The sequence below is a fragment of the Lagopus leucura genome, unplaced genomic scaffold (assembly GCF_019238085.1).
Source record: "Lagopus leucura isolate 7727_CA_CO unplaced genomic scaffold, USGS_WTPT01 Super-Scaffold_100157, whole genome shotgun sequence".
NCBI lineage: Eukaryota > Metazoa > Chordata > Aves > Galliformes > Phasianidae > Lagopus > Lagopus leucura.
Window position 1 is genome coordinate 5,459,745 of NW_024962334.1, and position 21,909 is coordinate 5,481,653.

The following is a 21,909-nucleotide window of genomic DNA, read 5'->3' on the forward strand; positions in this document are numbered from 1 at the left end:
AACTGAAAAGAGCTGAAACCAAGTTAGAAAATCTGCATGTGGATAAGAGACTTCCTATAGTACAAAGTGTCTCTGGAGTGATGGGTTCTACCTTCCAAACACATCCATGATGCACAAGCCTTCTACATCCGGTAAGCTCTGGGGAGCACGGGGTATTAAGGTGTAAATTCAGATCAGATGCCAGATGGATTTGGGATGATTTCTAGAGGACTGCAGCATCAGTCAGGAGACTGGCGAGCTGCACAGCCTGCAGACAGAGGCAGCCCTGGCAGCTGATGGAGGCTGGGGGGAGGCTCTGGCTGGGAGGCTGCAGTGGGAGCTGAGCTCCTGCTGTTTAAGGGCTGTGGGCAGGTGGGAGGAACCTTGCTGCATTCAGGGAAGGGAAGGCATCGAGAAGGAATAAGAGCCTTGTTGTGATATGCCTATGATGGGGAATATAGAGATGTAAATTATCACAGCTTTTTCTCTACATCTTTCATGTCCGATTTAAGAAAGCCAGTGATGACAGAAGGTATTACTGGATCAGACTAATCTCAGGTTTAGAGTATGTAAAAAAAAAAAAGCATTTTTGCTGCTGAGAAAAAACATTGTTAGAGCATGATGTCTCTTCAGGCAGTGCATCCCCTGCAGCATCCAGCAATCTGCTGGATTTGTTTGGAGGGTTTGGAGCTCTAGCTGTAGCATCCCCCAGTCATTTACATCCAAATCAGCACACAGCAGCAGAGAAGGTTTCTTCCAGCTATGTGATGACGAGCATCTAAGGGGCACCTGGCAACATTCGTCTTTAAACAAAGGTAAAACCTAGGGTCACTCTCCATCTGCTGTTCCCCAGTTCCACTCCAGGGACCCAAGGTACCACAGGAGGCCCTAGCAGCTCTGTGATTTTCACTTTTTCCAGATTACTGCTTTTATTCTGTCTAAAACCATGTTTGTGGTGCACTCTGGCTTGTCCTACTTTGGCATTGTGCTCTTTCTGAGGTCCTTCATTTCTCCTCAAGTCAGAGCCACACATCATGTGCAATAAAGGTCACTGTCATTCTCCTTCTTGTTCTCCTTTTCCCTTTTGAAATCAGAAAAGCAAAGCTGCTATTCTGAATGAACGTTGCATAAGTAGGTGTGATAGAGATGTGTAATTTTTTCTTCTACAACATGAGGAAGCTTGCTTAAGTGCAGAAACCAGAGCTTGGCATGCTCAGTGGTTGTACAGCACAAGCATGGCTGTAGAACTACCATTTCGGCTGCAGATATGGTTGCCCTACTGCAAAGCATTAGTTTGGAAAGGAGGTTCTCTCTGATACACAGAGAAAATTTCATTCCTGAAGTCTGCAAAATATATTATCCTACCCAGAGGAGCTCAGCAGAGTGTGACACAAGTCTTTCCTCTTCCTTTTAGTTTTTCTCAATGGAGCAAAACAATTTTCAGGCTCCACTGGACAGAAAACAGAATGTAGACAGGACAGACAGCTTTCTGAGTTTATAAACCTGCATATTTAAAGACATCTCTCTCAGACTTACTAAATTTACTGCTTGGAAAGAGCAGATGTTAAATTTCCAGTTTCCACCTTATCAGAAGCAAGAAGAGGGGAAAGCTTTTCTGTTCCTGAGATGCCTGCAGATTTGACCAGCTGAGATCACTTCTTACTTTAGATTTCTAAGTACAATGCAAATGTGTCTAAGTACATCTGAGAGGGAAATCTGTTCTGTGCAAGCACATTTCTCTCCATACTCGTAACTGTGTCCTACAGAAGCCAAGATGGTATCTGGGTGAGAAGCACAAGAAGTATTGGCTTCAATGACGTCAATTTGTCCCCTAGCCAGAAATCTCTATGACTTGATCCAGCCATCCCAACTGCACAGGTAACACAACCAACTCTTATTCTATTTTATGAAAACAACTGATCAAACAATATTCCCAGTACCTTTATGAAAAGGATATACAATAACAACTTTTTTCATTTTCACTAGAAAGGAAACCTCCAAAGAAAGTTGGACATCAAGCCTAAGACCATCTCAAGAAAGGCAAAGATTGAGTCTTGAGCTAGTAACAGGCTTCCTAGGCAACAAAACAGAAAGCTTTAGGGTCCCCTCTTATCTCATAACTCTTCAGGCCTGGAAACAAGGAGGTCAAGGACACTGGAAGAGTAAGATTCCTGCCTTTTAAGGGCTGCCAGTGCTTACCTCAAGTCATGTTGTCAAGAAGCATTAAAATGACAACAGTTTCACCATAGGAATGTCATGTCATTCTAGTAGCCTTCTGTCAGTTAAGATTCATCTTTGTTTCCCCAAGAGCCTGGACATTTGGGCTAGAGGTTAATCAGGTCTTTCAGTCACTAGAATGTATTTTTAAACTTCCTAATTCCCTGTAGAAATAAGATTTTGATAATACATATGCCCTTCACAGAGTGGTATTAAGATTTTATAATCACTTCTGCAAGCGGCCTGCATAATATGATGGTGACTTCATCCCTCCTGGACAGTGGGTCCACTGCAAGCTCAAACACAGCAATTATTTGCTGTACTGCAACATATCTTCTACATCCACCACAGACTAATAGTAGAAGGTAGAATTATCTAGAAGATGTAAGAAAAGAAGAGGTGAAAGGAAAAAGGCAAAGTGATTTCAGATAATGTAGATAATTCAAATTATCTGCTTGCTCACCTACAGCTCCACCACTGCAGTGCAGCCCATTCATTCCCTGAGCACCAGGAGAACCAAAGTAGGTAAATTAAGAGAGCTTGATACTTTGGGGGATGCAGTAATCATTCAATATGACTCTTTGTCCACATGCATGGGAAGTTTAGAAAACATCACAGAGGACAGCTTTCATCCTCACCTGCGTTGCAGAACTGACTGCAGCAGGGGCAACCTGCACCCAGCAGTGCCCTGACTGAGGTGCCAGTAGTTTCACACGGGTGAACAGAACAGTCTGCTACAGAGGACCCAAAATATGGTTTGAAGCTGAGTACAGGCAAATCTCATTTAGGTGAATGGGTGAGATACTGAACAACCTTGTCCACACACAATACTGGTATGCCTATGCCAGTTATCTGGGTCTTACCCCAGTCATGTCCAGACACCATTCTTACGAGCCAGGCATTTCTCTTTTTGCCCCTTAAGCTCCTGCTCAAGTGCAATAGCATCAATAGGGCAGCAGCCACCTCCTTGCTTAGGCACAATGAAAAGCCCAATCCCCTTCAGAACCAGCTAGTTCTGCACAACAGCAATCCTTCTGTCACTTCCACAGTTCACTCCTTTTTGCCATTCCCCTAGTAAGTGCCAGAGCTCCATAATCAACTTACAACGGTCTCACATCATTATTCAGGGTGAGCATTTACCCCAGCTGGGCCCAGCAACACCAAATCCCCTGTCCTTAAGGCAGCTGGTGGCACTACCTTGGCCAGGGAAGGAAGTTTGGGAAATCTAGCTGTCCTGTGAAACTTGGAAAAAAGAGCCTGCCACAAATGTGCTGCCAAGCCACCCTGCTTCTTGCAGGAGACAAATTACCTCCTGATTAATTCTATCCCAAAAAATGTCTGCAAGAGCTGCCAGGCAGCAGTAACATTTGTTTAATCAGAGCCTCTGGAAAATGAAGCGCTTCTGGTGCCTGTGATAGATCTCACCTTCCTCCCCCTCTCTTGCTCTCTTCCCCCACCATGGTGCCAGAGCCGCTCTCCTCCTCTGCAGCACAGTGAAGAATGGAATACAGATGAACAATTTAGGGCCGATAAATCAATCTTGTTTTACTTATTCTTGTTTCCTCCGCAGCTTTCCTCCCACTGCTGTCCCCTGCCACACAAATACACACACGTATAAATACCTCCTTGGCTAGGCCAGCATAGTTTTTTGTTTTTTACCTTTTGTCCCACAGCACGTAACAAATTAACCTCATTAATATCAAGACTCCCACCATGCCTTCTGCACCCTGACTGCTACTACATCATCTGCCTTCACACCGGCCTCTTGCAAAGCCAACTCCCACTTGCATGCAAAGGACAAGCATAAATTCTACAGAGTACTCCTGTCCCTTCCTACAAAGATTTCACTTTCTAAAATATGATGCTCAGATAAAGCAAATCAAGGAAGAGCTATGCAGAGAAGATGGAATTAAAAGGTTTTTCCTAATACTCTTTGGGATACCAATTTGGCAAGGAATCAGGGCAACAGGAAAACTGGCTGATTGGGTTGCAGAATCATAGAATGATAGAACATCCTTAGTTGGAAGGGACCACAAGGATCATCAAATCCAACTCCTGCCTCCACACGAGACCACTCAAAAATCAGACCCATAGGCCTGAGATCATTGTCCAAACAAGTGCTATTGACCTTTGGCATCTTAGCATCATGACCATTGCCCTGGCAGCCTGTTCCAGTGCCCAGTGAAGAACTTTTTCCTGATATCCAATTTGATTGTTCCCTGGTTCAGGCTGGAGAACAGTGGATAGTATGCAAGGCTGTTGCAGTGAAATTGATCATGAATTCTGCCCAGGGTCTAGTTGAAAACTAAGTAATTATTTTGCTGTTAAAGTAAAAATATTCCATATTTTGCTCCTACTGGGTGTAAAGCAAAGCATTAGCAAAGAGAAGCAGCCTTCTCAATCCTCCCTGTAACAGAAATAACCTAGGTCTGGGCACAGAGGGTCTCAATGCAAACCCAGCAGAGCAGGAAAAGTTTTTGCTTTTTTAGGGGAGTGAAGAAGATTAGAGGGATGAGGATCCACAACTTGCTAAATAGCTGTTCATAGTGAATTGTGGGAATAGAGACATTTATTTCTGACAAGATGGAGCCCGTTCTGTGGGCTTTTACAATGTTCTTCCAACTTGCTCTTCCTTTCTTTTTTTTCCCCCAAGAAGTAATTGCTATTTTCCTTCATATATTTATCACTAAATGAATAAAATAATTCAATGAATAAACCATTAAATGAATAAATAAAATACATTTAACTCAATAAAAACGTGGTATTTTTCAGTATGTCCAAAGCACGCCAATTCTTAATGAACTCAAAAAGAATTTTGCAGTCATTTTTATTGTGAGTTCCTCAGGAGGGGAAGGAATGCACAGATCAGTTTTCTGTGCCACCCCAAACATGTCAGAGCAGTAAAATAAACTATGATATTCCAAGCATATCACATTGCATTATTTTTGGTAGTTTCCAGCAGTTTGGTAAAACAGGAAACATGAACCAACACTGTGAGAGGTTATGTTACACTTCCTATAACCAGTAGCATATGTGGACTTTTGCCAACAATGACAGTATTTACCATCTCAGGTGTACAGTTGACAGATTCTTACTTTATTGCTGTCAGCAGAGATATGTGCAATAGGAAAATTATTCCACATTGGAGTTCATCTGCAACTTGTGAAAATGGCTTTGTAAAATGGACGGGGAGCTCCAAAGTCTACACGTTAGCTGTTCTACATGTGTTCTAGTGGTCACATTAACAAACCTATCAGTGGGCACCAGTAGGGGCACTTAGCTCTGACTCCCTGATTGCCTGCCCTGAAATCTCCTGGGCAGAGCAGATCTGATGTCGAGCTAGCAGCTCAAAAATCTGATGCTTGCTAGCAATTACTGATTATATATGAACCAGAAGCGTGCAGTCTTCTCACCCGTAGGTATACAAACAGGAGAGGAAGAGGGAAAGGAAAATTGCAAAGGTAAATAAGCTCCCACAGTAGAGTCAGATAGCCACTGGGCAAGATGATGCACATTGTTGAGCTGGACTGCCCTGCCTGCTAACATTTTCTTCTGCAGCTGCTATTACACATTTAGCCAAACTTTCTTTTGAGGGAAATACAGTTTCTTTGAGTACAATTAATGGTGTTAATTTATTCCAGTAAAGTTTTGTTCAGCTCCTACCTGGATCAGCTCAAAGTTACAAGCAACCTATTTCTCAGAGGCCTTGGTTATGAGCAACTGTACTGAGGGAAAAGTCTAGGGAACAAGCCTCAGAACTGTGCTTTTACCTTTAGGCTTTTATTAGGAACACCAAGTCAAATATAGCTTGTCACAAGACTCTTTTTTCTCCTTGTCTGAACTGAAATTGTTCTCAACAGATGAATGAGGTGAGCGTTCCATCTTTGTCATCTCTACCAGCACAGACCAACTGTGGTCAGTATTCTAGACTGCTGTGGCCAAAGGACAACAGACCTCCTCTATTACAAGAGGGTTGCTCAAAACTTGTTCTCAACTTGAGAAAAAACACTAAACCTTTTTTTAGCCTCAATTCACCTTCTTCAGCCTTCTTTGCAATTTGGAATTCAAGTTGCAGAGCTTTAGAATTCAGAAGGGACCATTAGATCAGCTAGCCTGAACTCCTCCACAGCAAAAGTTGCTATATTCTGCAGCTATATTTGCATTGAACTCAGTAAGTTATGCATCTCTAAAACATTTCAGACTAGCATCTGGTGAAGATCTGCAGACACTGAGAGTTAGGGAATCCACCACTTGCATGACTAATTTAATCAGCCTTCGTATCTCATTTCTTCTAATGTTAGCAATAATCCTTAGCAGCCTATAATGGGCTTTCTGCATCTGTATTCAACAGAAGTGAAATGGCAAAAACATACAAAAATTGGGGAAATTATGAAATAGAGAAAACTTCACATTCTGGCTAAAGGACTTGGAAAGAGATCTAATGACTCTAATTAGAATTCCCTCCTTTTCATCCCTCATACACATATATCAACATATGGATTCACGTATCCTCCTCTAAACAAGGCCAAGACAACAGCTATTGTTTCTTACAGCTGGTTCTAAATTGTACAAGGCAATTCCCAAAGAATTCCCTCCTCCCTAGTCAAAACTGCCTACAAGAGCTCAGTTTTCCATGAGCAGTATTTTGTGGCTACAGAACTGCAAACAGCCTTATTTATAACATTGCTATCCTTAACCATACGTGCAATAGTATAACTGATCTGAAATGATTTTAACAGGGATCATTGGGCAGAAATTTAAAAAAAAATGCAATTAATGCCAAGCTGTACTATTAGCTGCTGAAACCCATTATTTTTTTATTTTGGGTGTAGGAAATATATTCAGATGAAGGTATTTGTCTACAGTCAAAATTACAGAACTAACTAACAGAAAGGAATTAACGTATACCTAAACACATAGCATATATAATATGAGGGCCCAATTTAGGTGCTTTTTAGTCTCAGCCATAGGTGGGAGTGCATTCATGCTGAAAGCGTGGTATTACTGTGGGAACATATTCAAGATACAGATGCTGCCTCAGGCAGCCTTTCTTCCCACGCAAATCCCTCTTTGCCAACACTTGGATCAATCTGCATGGATGTAAGGTGCTGAGATAGAGTAATGCAGGCTCTCACATGCTCCTTACGTCTGCTCCCAGCCTGCTCTGCAACATCCTTCTCCCTGTTCTCTGCTACAAAAGTGGCTTGATATGTTTTCTCAGGTTAGATAGTTGCTGGGGTTTTAGATGATTTTCAATGAAGTTCAGCATCCAAAATTGAACTAGCTGCAATTTTTCTCCACACATCTGTAAACATATTAAGTAGTTGTATAAACCAAGCCAAAGCCTGTTAATAACAAGACTGGCAGAGGACATTTCAAACTGCTTATGGAAGAATGTAGGTCTTGAGCTTGATGGCATATTAATGTGCTGAAATTTCATTGCTCTGCATAGATAGAACTTGAACAAATTCGGACTTCTTTCCTTGACAACTAACAAGACAACAAAACAACAAAGATTCTTGCCAATTCCCAGCTGTGATTTGTCAAATGCTTAAATGCCCAGAGACAAAATAGTTGCATTTATTTCAATTTACCACATTACAATATGCTATCTGTACATCCCCCCATTGCCAGATGCACTCTGGCCTTTTTTACTTTCCCTATTATTAATTTGCCAACTGATTTTCACTCTGCAGGTATCAAACTATCTGTAACGTTATCATTTCTTTCTCATTTGAGGTTTCTAAAACTGCTTCTGGAGCTGACAGAGCCCCCCCCAAAAGTGCCATGCTGAGCTGCTGAGTAAGTAACCCCTTGACATTGTCACCTGTGTATTGAAACTAACAGCTCAAGGTTTATCTCACAAGCTTCCCAGTAAGATGGGCACACAATATCCCTCACCATCCCACCATCTTGTTTATGCCACCTAGACAGAATACATGAGAATAAGAAAATTGTCCCAGTTCTCCTGCCATTTACGTAATGGTATGTTGATCACCAAGTAAGCAAACAACTTACTATCCATGCTGAAAACAGATGTAGTTAATGTGAAGGAAAAAAAAAGTATAATACATACATGAGGAAGCAGAACTCACAAGGCTGTACAGTAGCTCCGTGTGAGTTGCACTGGACTGTCCTTGAGGCAAAGTCCTCAATCCTGGCCTCTTGAATATTACGCCCTTCCTTCAACATGCAGAATACTATAGAATCCACTGTTCCTCATGCTGCCCATCTCTCTTGGCATACGAAGTAGACTAGCAAACACTCCTTACTTGCTAATTTGAGTTTCCTCTGTAGTTGTTCGGACTCTGAGCCCCATATACTGGTTCCTGCAGTTTCCTACAACTGTGTGGCATGCGCTCCTTATCAACACATTTGTAAGAAACCAGCTTACAAAACCAGATCGACAGAATTTTGACTCCATGCTTTTGTCCCTGAAATTATCATCATTGCAATTCATTACACTGCATTACTACACAAACTACAGCCAATATCAGTCTATTGGGAAATGGAGTATTACTGGCATAAAGGTTACCTGAGATGCTGATTTACTACAAGCGTCACTTAACACAGACATAATACATCATACAGAAGGGCAGCCTTCATTTTGGTAGAACTTCCACTTCATTTTCCTCATGCCAGCAGGTGCTGTCAATAACCAAAATGAGTAGAAGACAATGTTCCTTTTGGATCCAGCTAGCATAATGAGCTGTTCAAGAACAGGAGGAATATACAACCTGGAACACACAACTAAAGTCTGGACTGATCAAAAGGGCAAATTCTGTAGTCAAATTCACACAGCCTCTCTGATTTTAGTGAAACTATTCAAATGATTAAAGAAGTTTATCTAAATGGATTGGTGCCCAAATGCTCTTGGCATGTAAGCAATCTGTGAAGAGAATCACTGGGAAGAAGTGTCATTTCGGTTAAATATTAGAAAAGTAACATCAGGCTGTGGAATCACCTTCCAAGACAAGTAGAAGAAACAGCCCAGGGTATTTAAAACTAACTAGACAAGGCACATGGTAAGTTCCACGCTCATCAACTGGACAATGTGACCCAAGAAGTCTTTTGTCATCCATAATGAACATAATTATATACAGATGTTAAACATATTAAGCTTATGTAAAATCGTATTTCATTATATTCCGCTTTGGGTGCATAGCTTATTTTATGGGATGTCTCTAGGAAAGCAATTTAGTAGTGAAGCTAGTAACATCATCTGCTGTTTAACTGGGACAGAATTAGCATAAATTCAACTTAACGGGGACACATTTAGCTAAGACCAAGTAATTGTGGTACATCACAGTACAATTCTACAATCCACAAGTTTTATAACTGCTAAATTAGACTACAGAAAAAGTGCATGAGTGAAAAATGAAATACTTGACCAATAGAATATATGATCTAGGAGCACATTTTTCATTGCTACTGTATTTCTTCAATATCAATCACAGAATTATAGGGGTGGAAGGGATCTCTAGAGATCATCAAGTCCAACCTCCCTGCTAAAGCAGGATCCCTACAGCAGGTTGCACAGGCAGACGCCCAGACAAGTCTTGAATATCTCTAGAGAAGAGACTCCACAAACTCTCTGGGCAGCCTGTTCCAGTTGTTCCATCACCATGACAGTAAAGAAGTTCTTCCTTGTGTTAGCATGGAACTTCTTGCATTCCAGTTTCTGCCCAATGCCTCTTGTTCTATTGCTACATGCCACTGAAAAATATGCAAACCTTATTTTATCGCATACATCGCTATAACTATGGTTATATAGAGGACCTCAATTTCTGAAGCAGTAAGAAGGGTTACCCCAACACATAGACTTATCTCTTATCAAAACTTGCACACTTTCAACAGTCATGTTTCAGGTGGAATTCCTGGATCAGTACTACAGTTAGTGACTTCTTGCTATTTGAAGTCTTTGTAAGTCTTTCTTTTTTTTTTTTTTTTTTTTTAAAGTAATCTTCTCTCTGTTTATCTGAAAGAGCAACTTTCCACTTTGTAAGAACGGCTTCATTACTGTATTAAAACCCACGCCATGTTATCACCGTGGTCTGGAAAGAGATGGTAGATGGTGCTTGCACTTCAGCAGTCTCCCAGAAGCATTGAGAGTCTGATACAATTACTTCCAGTAATCCTCACTAAACTGCATCCCATTTTCCAGATGTTTCTTCCTGCTCCTCAGCAAGATGAAACAGCCACCCAAAAATTAATCTGTCAGCTTGGAGATTTAGACAAAAGCTACCATATTCTGTAGAGAACAGAAAGCGTCCTTGCTTTACTAAAGGGCATAAGCAAACCACTAAGAACAGATGATCTAGAACCCAGAGAAGTATGTTTTTGCAAGGATGACTCAGGCAGTCATCATCACGACATACTCATAAATATAGCACAGAGAAGCATTAATTCAAATTGACTTCTCACCTCATAAAGTCACCATAAAGAGCAGGCCGTGTGTCAGGGAGTCTGTGTAGTCTGCTACTAATCTCCTGTGCCAACTCTTGTTGGGTAAGTTTTTCATGTTCTCAGTCATTATAAGCAGGCTTTCTTCTAATCTTAGATGTGGTCTGCTAACTCTCCACAGCCTGGAAGGGACAGATCCTGCATGGTTAACTTTTGGGATATGCAGGCTGTCAATCTAGTTTTTGTTATCTATTTTTCCTCAAGAATATGACAGCAGTAATTCACACTACAAATTACTGTGGGAGACAACAGCCTCTGATATCTCAAGTTAATTACTGAATAAACCTATATTTGTCTTCCAGATTAATCACAGATGCTGTTGGTGATAACATGATAATGTCAGGTGAGTCTGGAGTTTAGGATACCTGAGAATAAACAAATATTCTTGTTTCCAAGAGTACAAATCTCTACAGAGAAAGCACACAAAATACATCATTCATCTTTTTATGTTTGCTTGTTTGTTTTTTTTTGTTTCCCTGAAAATCACTAGCAGGAGATCCAGTTAAAAGGAGTTTGATTTCAAGTGCTTATAGGACTTGCAAAATGTGCCTGTGACTGCCAGCTGCCACTATGGGAGGATGGGTAAAACTCTACCTTATGTCTACCAAGTTTGAGCAAACATTGTGGATTTTCTACAGAGACATGAATGACACCAGACACCAAAATCCAGGCACCTGGTTAGCTCCCACAATGACTACAAAGAGTGCCCACTTCCTACCTCCTGCTCCTGAGATGCTAAGTTAAGTTAGGGGCCTTGGAAAGAAACGCATCCTCTGCGACAGAAGTAGCTTTCATAGAACACTACCAAACCTTGAAAACTCAGGATCAAAGCAGATTATGCGGGCATACTATATACATTTCCTCACTTTACAACAACACTGTACATAAGCACTCATTAAAAAGCAACTGCAAAAAGACATTATAAAATAAAATGATTCTGTACTTGAAGCATTCTGAAAAAATACAAATGTTTTCAAAACAATCTTTGGATCGTATCCCAAGAATAGTCTGACTCTGGGATACATTATTTCAAACAAATCTGTGCCCCTTGGTGATTGAAACTTCCTCTCCCTTGTTTACCTGCAGACTAAATGGTTGGTATCACACTCCTGGAAAAGACATATAGTGAGTAGGTTTCAGAGTAGAGAGTGGAACCATTTAACTGAATCAGCATGAAAACATACCAATTAAATAATTAACTTGGCACAGGTGTGTTACAGGCTTCATCCCAACCCAGTTTTCATTGGTTGTAATGAGCTTTTGTTAAGTAATTAATTCCATGTTCACCTGTTTCTTTCCAGGCATGAAAGTTATGAAAATTCACAGCATGGAAAAATGGGTCACAGGGAACAGATGTCAAGTGCCAATGACCCCATTCCCCAGCTCACTTTAAAATACAAAACCATGGCTGAGCTTACCACCAATGAACAACACTCAGCCTCCTCCAGGACACCTTAGCTTCCTCAAACCATTTTCATTTAAATGCCTGAGTCCACTTTTAAAATCATACCTTTGGATAGGTGTAGACATCCTGTCAATGCTGAAGTTTCCTTTAGCATTACAACCTACTCTACAAGTTTACATTTTTAGCTTTTAGCACCTGACAGGTCTCCATCTGCTGAATTTCTATTGCTACTTTAACATTTCATTTCTCATAATTGTTTTTCAAATCAGGATGACCAATCTTTAATAGTACGTTTGTACAAATTTTCAGTCAGCTCACAATACTTGTGATTATCCACTTCAGGACACAATTTCTAGTAAGCATTTAATTAAAACTACAACTGAAAAATCAGGCTTCTATCCAGAGGTTATTAAAAAACATCCTGAAATCAACTGCTGTTAAAATTGCAATCATGAAATACTTTTACAATGACTTTCTAAGGAGGGAGAAAGCAAAATATGCATGTTTGTATGTGTAAGATGAGAGAATATTTAATACTCATGCCACGAAAACCCTAAGCACCTTACTTGCTCATCCTTCACAAAAATCATATGCTCTGATGAATTGGAAGTACATCAATTCATAGAAAAACATGAGGAACCACACTGTGAGGCGCATTCAAAATAAAACAAATATAACAGTTTCTATTGTAAACCAGTTTCCATTATAGCACTCTCACTGTTCTGGGCAAAAGTAATTTAAATGGACGAAGCAGAACTGGAAACAGTCCTGGAATTATTATTTGAAGTCAAATAATGTAACCTGCCTGTTGGCTTTAGCCATGAATTTGTTATTTAAGCTTTGAATAAAAACACAAATGTGTATTTTTTCCTTCAGAAACATTATGAAAGGTTACTTCCATCCAGGTCTCCCTTAGCCTTCAAGTAGTTACCATAAATATCAGCATATCCTTATGAAAATCCCACACACCTTTGCACTGGGATCCCAACCATGCCAAATTCAATTTAGAAAAATAACAAGCAATAGTGTTTTTACCATTTCCTATTATTTTTCGAAAAGGTTGCATTGAAAGACCACCTCTACAGCCCATGTATACGAGGTCCACTGGTTGGAGCAGGAATAAATGTAGGACAAAGCTGGGCACCATTCACCTGGCTTCTCAAGAGCACTGGTAGATGAGAATCAAGTGAATTAGCTCACACTTTAATTTAAACCTTAACCGCTGTGAAGTCCTGGTCCTGGTTGCTAAAGCTCTCTGGACCTAGTTGTTAAAGCTCTCTGGACCTGGTTGCTAAAGCTCTCTGGACCTAGTTGTTAAAGCTCTCTGGACCTGGTTGTTAAAGCTCTCTGGACCTGGTTGCTAAAGCTCTCTGGACCTAGTTGTTAAAGCTCTCTGGACCTGGTTGTTAAAGCTCTCTGGAAGCTTTAAAGGACAAAGGAATCTGAAAGACTTCTCCCCATGCCTCAGAAAGAGTACGATCAAGAGACAATGTGCAGCTAGAGAACACTCATCACAGCCACCTATCCTGTAGGGATTGTTGAGATCAGCAGGTTTTTAAGGATGTCCTAGAAATTCTTCCATTAGCACCTCAATGCCTTGACAAAGAGTGTACAAAAACAAAAGGAAAAAGAAAAGCTGGAAGAAATGTAGGACTATCTGATAATCTCTGTACAACCTAGCACAAGGAAAAAAGTCTTTGTGATTTCCACACTGCTATATAATTTACTGTCCAAAAGGTTTGGAAATGCTATACTTAAAACTGAAAGAAAAAATTCAAGCTGCACGTTTTTCTGTGAGCAAAGGGAAAAAGGTTTTCTGATATCTGATAATGATAATAATAATGATGTAAACTATGTCTGAGGTTAGGCTCTCCTATTGAACAGAGAAGCCCATTAGTACTAACGGAGGCTACAAACATGCTCTTCCCATCAATGCAGCATTGCCATCATGGAAAGAGGGCAATGCCTATGTTTTTATGTGCACTTCCTGGAGCTCAAGGCCTTCAGAACACTAACAGGCCAACGACTCATGCATACAGACTTAGATTGTCTTTCTGGAGCATCTGGAGAAAGCCAGCTTGTAAGTATTACTTGTTAACACTGCTCAGATTTGATAAAAGCACCTTTCAAAACAGTTACAGACTGCAGGATGCAACTTCTACCTATGTCATTTTGTCCATGATCATCTACCATGTAAAAAAAAAAGAAATTAAAAAAAATAATAATTCTATTCTTTTGACTCCAGATTTGCTCTTTAATCATTTCCGAGTAATTTGGTATAAGCCTTAAGTAAATGATATTTAAGATCCCTCCCAACACAAGCATTCTATTACACATTATGTAATAGAAAAACTCTAGTTACTTTTCCTCTGGATTTGATTAGTATTTAATTGAAGATTGTTATCTCAGTATTTTCCTTTGATATAAAATGTTCAAGAAATATTCCAAAAAGAGGTCAACCCATACCATGTTTCTGTCATTTGTTATTCAGATACAGGGCAAGAGTACACTACCCACCATAAAAGTAGGTCACAGACTCATCACCACACATGCTAACAAAGCAAACCAGTTTAATACAGTTTAATCTTCTTTCCTTAAAAAAGAAAAGCAAATCAAACAAACAAACCCACGACCACGAACAACTAAGGGATGAGTCAGTCTGGGATTTAAATCTTCACAGCTAAGTAATTCATTATGCACAATTCTGGAAGCATGGTATACAGCTCAGGGAAGAAACTGAATGATAAATAATGGGATTCAGCAATAAGCAGGATGGGTATTGTTCATCTTGGAGTGAAGCAAAGGGATGTGATTTCTCCCTGTTGATGATATGTAGAAGTCTGCACTACTGGAAAACAATCTGGTGTAGAAATGTGAAGCCCCATAAAAGGTTTGTCCAGACACTACAAATAATGAACGTGCAGTAAATATTATTTACATATTAGAAAGTGCATGTGACAAATGTTTCTATAATTAAATTCTAAAGAGACATACGCTTCTTTATCCTCATTCGTGATGAACGAGTTAATATCAAAAATACAAACAGGCATTTTTTAAGCTCCAACCAGGCACAAACTCATCTTTCAGTTCTGCTATTGTAGCGCCCATGGCAACATATTTACTGACACAGAGGCAGATTAGTGATTAAACTAGGAAAAACATTCACGTGCTGTAATGCGTGACATACTTCAACAGAGATAAAAAATCACTGTCCCAGGAAAACACTACAGAGGATGTACAGGTCTCTCACTCATGTATATCCATGTACACTACTGTGCAGACAGGCAGTCTCAGCACACACTACAGTTTAAACGTCCATTCATGCACTATGCTTACTTCTGCCATCAATGGATAACGTCTGTATTTTTCTCAGATGGCAATGCAGAAATTCCTTCTAGTTGTGCAGGTTTTCAATTAAAGTTAATCACGCTGAAAACTAGTCACTTTTCCCTCTTTCACTTTGTTTTATCTCACAATCGTAAATCAGGAGCAGTTTCATCGCTTGCCAAAGGAACACACTGCAGAAAAAACAATGGCATTTATTTGAAGGGCAGTAACTGCTGTGAACTAGAGTAGGCACATATATCCTAGGTAGGCTTTTAAGATTCCTTATGTGAATGCATCCAGCGTAGGGGATCACTTTCTACCTCTAAAGTTTATTTACTGCTTGTCTAACATTTCAGAGGCTTTATCACCTTACTGTTGAAATCCCAAACGATCTGACACAGCTCTTACGATAAGCTGCATCCAACGCTGATGGCTCTGTATTGTTGACTAACATCTACTCAAAAACCCAGACATCTCCTCTAAAAAATAAAAATAGGCCTTGGAGAAGTCTGTAATTATCCTTGAATATCCCTAGACAGGCACGTGCCTAGTCCATGTAAACAGTCCACATCACCAGCCATGGAGTTACTGCAGTTCAGCTGAAGCGTTGTCTGGGAATGCTTTGGTGCTGCCTTCTCTAAACAACTCTTTCCTCTCTTCCTACAAGTCAGGTTTAAGAAAAGACTGCAATAACACGACGATGAGAATGTTATGAACTATGCTTGGAATGAGAGAGCGAGGATGCAATAGCTCACAGGTCAGCAAGCCTCTCAGCAGGACACAGCAGTGACAGCTGACATCACACTGCATTATACTCATACAGGATGCCTTTCTGCTCTCCTCCGAGAGACACAAATTGGTATTTTACTCCTCTGCTGCATCTGTGACACGAGAAAGGAGATTCCAAAACAAAGTGGACTCTGATTTCAGGAAAATCTTGAGACATAAGTATTTTAAACAGTGTATTTCTACACTGTATACATCTTAATAAATATATCCGATGTAGAAATCTATATTTATACATCATATATGCAGGAAAATCTAACAAAATGCTTGAAATCTCTCCAGCTGCAGTACAGTCTATCTGGCCTTAAAATATTTAGCACACCACACTCAGTTCCTTTTGTACTTTGCACACCTCATCAAAGCATCGAGGCATGAAACATGAAGCAGCTCCATGCTCAGCAAGCTCTGGAGAAGCAAACAGGGATGGTAGCAGGGATTTAGTGGGTTGTGAGGTTCAGCTGCAAACAGGATGGGCAATAGTATGTCCTAGCTTCTTGACCTGTCCTTGTGTTTGTGAATTTACTGACCTACAGCTCAGGAGTTAAGATGCTTCCCACTCATTTTAGCAAGACAGAATTTCAGTATGTGAAAAGAACAGCTTTGTATGCAACAATGTAACTTCTCCTACAAGATATACACCAGCTTCCTTAACATTTAAAATGCCTAAAAATGAACTAAGGCAATAGAAATTCTGTCTTTCCAGCAGTGCCTAGCATTTAGCTCCTTCAATCTATTAACATTCTGCAACTGAGAAGTCTTTTGACAATTTTTACCTGTTTAAACTATATTGAAATATATTGAATATTGAAAATATTTATTATACAGAGTAATGATAATTATCCCCAACAATCCCAAGATATTTGCATGGCTCCACAGACTTTCACAGCCTCAGCACTTTCAGGAGGGATGACAGTCAGCCCCATCTAAACTTCAGTTCACAAACTGAACAAATGAATTGAGAAAAGATTTCTTTTAACTGTTTATTTCAACTAGGTCAGATCTTTACTTCTTGGTCAGTGAGATGTTAGCCATGCCAGCTATTTGTTAAAAGATGAGACCAAAGGAAAGTGCCCAAAGCTACCACACAACATAAAACAACAGAAAGCTGCATCCAGTTGTTCCAGGCAAAATCCTTGATGCAGATCTAGCTATAATGACAGAAGAACTTCATTATCTTGGCTGACTGTGCAATTACACAGAGGTTACATAGAAAAACAGCAGAAAATGCCCCCAAAAGGCACATGCTGTGTCTACTGCAGGAGATGCATAGGTCTGCTAACTGACAAGCCTTTAGAGTGAACGTGCACCACAGGCAAACATTTTGAGGGAAGTGAATTAGGAAATCTGAGGCACTCTTTTAAAATGCAAATCCTGACACTATGACTGTAAATGAACATTTGTTCCTGATGAGATAGTGATAGTGCTCATTGACCGATGTCCGAAAATCATAATCTGAGATTTAGGCTGCCCTCTGAAGGCTCACTCAAGCCAAAAAGCAGATGGTGGCTATTTTAAGTGTTTGCCTATCGGACTGCCATTTATTTGTAAGTCTTCTCCAGTTGTTAGGAATTTTTGGCAGAACCTGTGTTTGCATGTAAGGCCCCTAGAAGGATAACCATCAGGTTGTACGCCTCAATTTTGGCTCTTCCTCCTCAATGTATAAGCTCTTCATTGCTCCTTTGCAATCTCCTTTCACCCTCCCTTCAAGTCCACTACACTCCCCTGAATTTCTGCAGACTGCTCCTGTAAGCTGTATGAAATTACCTGACACAGACTGAGCAAGAGAGAGAGAGAGAGGTTCTTGCTGGCTTTTGGAGGTGTGGATACAAACATAGTTTCTTCTAGAGTTATTCTCTACCCTTGTTCATTTGTTCTCAGTTGCTTCGGCAGGTTTTTCTTTCAAATTATTTCTTCTGGGCTCTTAATCTTCATCACCACTTGCCAAAGAAAAATGGTGAACAAGGCACGCAGCTCTCAGCAGGAGCTGGAGCAGCACTCTGAACGAGGAGAACAGCAAAGCTGACAGCTGTGCTTTTCTGCACTGAGCACAGTGGGTAAATCAATACCCCAGCAGCCCCGCTGCCATCTGTGGAGTTTCTGGAGCAGACAGGTTATTTATAGAAACTTGTTTGCACAAAGCCAATATTTACCTGTCGGCGCTGTCAAAATTTGCAATCCATCTTTGCTGTTACCCTGCTGCTTTTCATGTCAATAGCGGAATTTTCCAAAAGAAAATACTGTAACGTTTTCCCCCCTAAATGTTCTCTTCCAGCAAGGGTCGGTTACAGTAATTGTTGCAGCAGGAATGCATCTGGTTTCCATGGGGCCTTGGGGATCCTCCAGAATGCAGGGAAGCTAAAGGGATGTCAGCCCTGAAGAGCCCATTTCTTTGCCCTGTTCCAGCAGCAGCATGCCGTTTCCTTGCCAATGCCAAGCTGAGATTTTACATTACCAGAAGCAATCTTCCCAGCCCCCAAACAACAAGGTTTCCTTCCTGAAAATTTGGCTGCTGCTGCTACTGTTGTAAACGTAGCCATTATTTTCAAACAGAGGAGAATTTTTCAAGCAAAACTGTAGTGTATTTTTCTTTAAAAATGAACTAAAATTTTTCAGCCACGTCCTGGGAATGAAATGTTTGAGTGGCCTCAAGCCCGACTCCTTGTAGGTGAGAAGGAGGAACTAACCCCTGGTTTCTGCTCCAGTTTTTCCAGCACTGCTAGGACAGCACAAGGCAGCAGGACCGGCTTCTGCTGGTGTCTGGGTGGCTAAGCAAAGGCTGTCATTCTCTTTTTACAGATCTTGTGATGGTCAGTATTATAAAAATAAGTTTTTCTGTAATCAGAGAGAAAATTCTATTGAACTTTCCATTTCAACTAATGCAAGAGGGTAAGTGCTGCAGTAAATCAGAGCGGTTCAGGGTTCAAACCCAGCTCCTGAGAGTGCAAATCTAAAGGAGTCTCACCTGCCAGTGGATTAGCACTCTGCCATACAATCCGAAGGCAATCTAAATATCCTGCCAGCCCACAAGTCAGGGCTGGACAAAGCATGGCAGAGCTTAGAGCACGAGCAATGGAAGCGTTTTTCAATAGATCCTATAAAGAATAAGGATTAAATTACTCCGTCAAATGAAGAATGCATTACATTATCTTGCACCAGTGTAAGCAGGACATCAGTTAAATCACCAGTCTGAGGCATCATCCAAATGATGAGGGGAGCAGGTGAATGAGAACACTGAATGGCAGCAGAAAGTCTTTAAACTTTTGTTTATTTCAGTATTAATTACCACGTCCTATGACTTAAACAGCTTCCTAACCAAGGACTAGGATGCAGACTAAAGCCAGAAAACAGAACACAGAAATTTCTCACTCTTGCTTTCTCCACTGAGACTGACAAAAAGGATCCTCTTTATATACTGTGGCTTCAGATGGTTTCTGAATATTGTTTAAAGAGCATGTCAAAGCCACAGCAAGTAATTCCTCCTCTTAGATAAGGTCTACAAACTCCCCCCAGGGTAAATGTGAGAGAGCCTGCAGGAAGACTGCTTGTTAGACAAATGGAGCCACAGATGTGACTTTCATTTGCCATGCCAAGTGGTGATGTTGTATACAAGGCAGAGATGCCCAGTTGTGGAAAGTAACATTTGGAACAGAGACATTCCTCCAAAACAAAAGGCTTATAGATGTCAATTTTTAGTTTATTTTTTGAGAATTTTGTCTTCTTGTCTCCTTGCACGAGGAGTCAATTTTTATTCTTTTTAACTGATAACGAAAATGCGGAGGGCTGATAAAGCTCAAGACCTCACAAGATCAAACTGCTGGTATTAAAGGATCTTGTCGTAAGGGAAGCATGGGGCATTTCCACAACTGCAATTCTTGTCCTTGGCGCTTAAACCAAGAGAATGCTACAGCACCTCCAGTTCTTCTGCTCTCAGAGCAACCCACACCCGGTACAGTGCTTTTCATTCCATTTCATTGTATTTCATTCCATTCCATTTGCAAAATCTATGCTTCTATTGCGGGATCTGGTTTAGCCATCACTTTGCTATTGCTCCATGTTGATCAGATAAATGTTTGTCGTGCCAGAAATCAAACAAAGCCCCAAGCGGAAGCCTTCTCTTGTGAAACCATGCCTCATTTGTTAAGCTTTGACAGCAGTAAGAATACTCCTTAAGAGAAAACTCATGGCAATAGTAATGAGAAAAGACAGCTTGAGATTAAGTACTGGGCCATCAATTCTGTTTAAATATAGGCTAAGTATCACCAATTTCCAGTACTTTAGTAAAGCCAACTTTAAAACTTAGGAAGAATCACACTAGGAATACTATCTAAGGGCCATTTTCTCATTTAAAATACTGAAAAACAAAGGAAGTAGGCCAGTCCTTTAAATTATGCACCGTGTGCTGACATTTAGGATGTGTTGATATAACTGCTGACTGCCACAGATGCCTTTGTATGATCTTGGATACATCACTTAATTCTTCCATGCTTTCCTTCTCTCAAGTACTGAAGATTGGGAACTGCTACATCTAAGTGAGTGAATGGGAAAAGGCACACTCAGCTTAAATCACAGCACATTGGGCTGGGAAAGCAACACGTAGTACTGTAACTGAGTGTGTTGGGGATTTTTCCTCTACCTCATTAGGAACTTCATTCAAAAATGTAATTCTCAGAAGTGACACTACTTCATTTAAGAAATGAAATATATCTCAAGACACTGAAATCTGTCCTCTTGATCTATACCACGGCACATTATACAGGCCACTCAGTTTTCTATGTAGATGTACATGGCTTAAAGGGCACTGGGAAATGTTACATGCAACAAGACATAGGGAACAGAAGTAGAGTGATCTCCTCCATTCTAATGTCTATTACTGAGTTGCAGGGATGGGACCTGGATGACTTGAGTGATCCTTTCAGTAAGATGTTCATTAATCTTTTTTTTTTTCCTGAGCCTGATTTAAAGGGGGAAAAAAAAGAGACAAAAAATACTCTGATTGCAGCCTTCAGCATATTTATGTGATTAGGGTAATGAGAAAGAGACAATTTTATACAGCAGTTTGGATATTCTTTCATTTCTTCATTCACATTTCAGAAAGCAGCTGGTTCCAGCCTCCCAGCTGGCATAGAGGGGACTCCTTGCTATAAGTGCTCAGCTTAATCTGGGGTCTTCTTAGTTAGACACAGCTGAAGTAGTGGCATGATTATAGGCCTTGGTCAAGTGTCGCAATACAAGATGATTTATATTAATCAGCGTTCTCTAAAATCAGTGCAAAACAAATGCAACCCAACTAAAGACCTTGAAAAAAGACTTTCTGAGCCAACTACTGCTGCCTCTGAATATGCCCTCTTGGCAAACGGTAGCCAAGTAACTCAACAGCTACAATGGCAAAGGACCAGCACACAGCCTGGCCATCACAAGCATCACTGGGATATGGTCAGGACATTCCTTTTTAATTTTCACTCATTGGTTATGACCTTATGGAAAACTTCAGTAATTTCAGTAGCCTAATATATGCTACCAGTTCTGAAGAATTTCAAGTTGTCAGAGGCCATCCAATGTCATCCATGACAAAACAAGGTGAAAGAGCCAAAAGCTTTTGTGCTCTGCTTGCTGTCATAAAGGTAACTTCTTTCTCTCAGTGGTATGTAACTTCTGATGCTCTGCAGCGAAGCACCATCTCTGCTTGGTTGCTCTGTGGTACCTAGGTATCTGCACACTGGCAGGATAGAAGA

At 40.5% G+C, this 21,909-nt stretch overlaps 1 protein-coding gene across 3 annotated transcripts in view; it reads right to left on the bottom strand.

The window, feature by feature from the left end:
- Positions 1-21,909, bottom strand: part of ELMO1 (engulfment and cell motility 1) — a 290,415-nt gene that overhangs the window by 41,910 nt on the left and 226,596 nt on the right. Inside the window, exon 1 of one of the 3 annotated variants that reach the window (XM_042888915.1) lies at positions 3,622-3,642. The exons of the other annotated variants lie outside the window; for them this stretch is intronic. The gene's annotated coding sequence lies outside the window, so the exon portion shown is untranslated. Of the gene's footprint in view, positions 1-3,621; positions 3,643-21,909 lie in introns of those variants that run through there. 3 annotated transcript variants of the gene reach the window in all.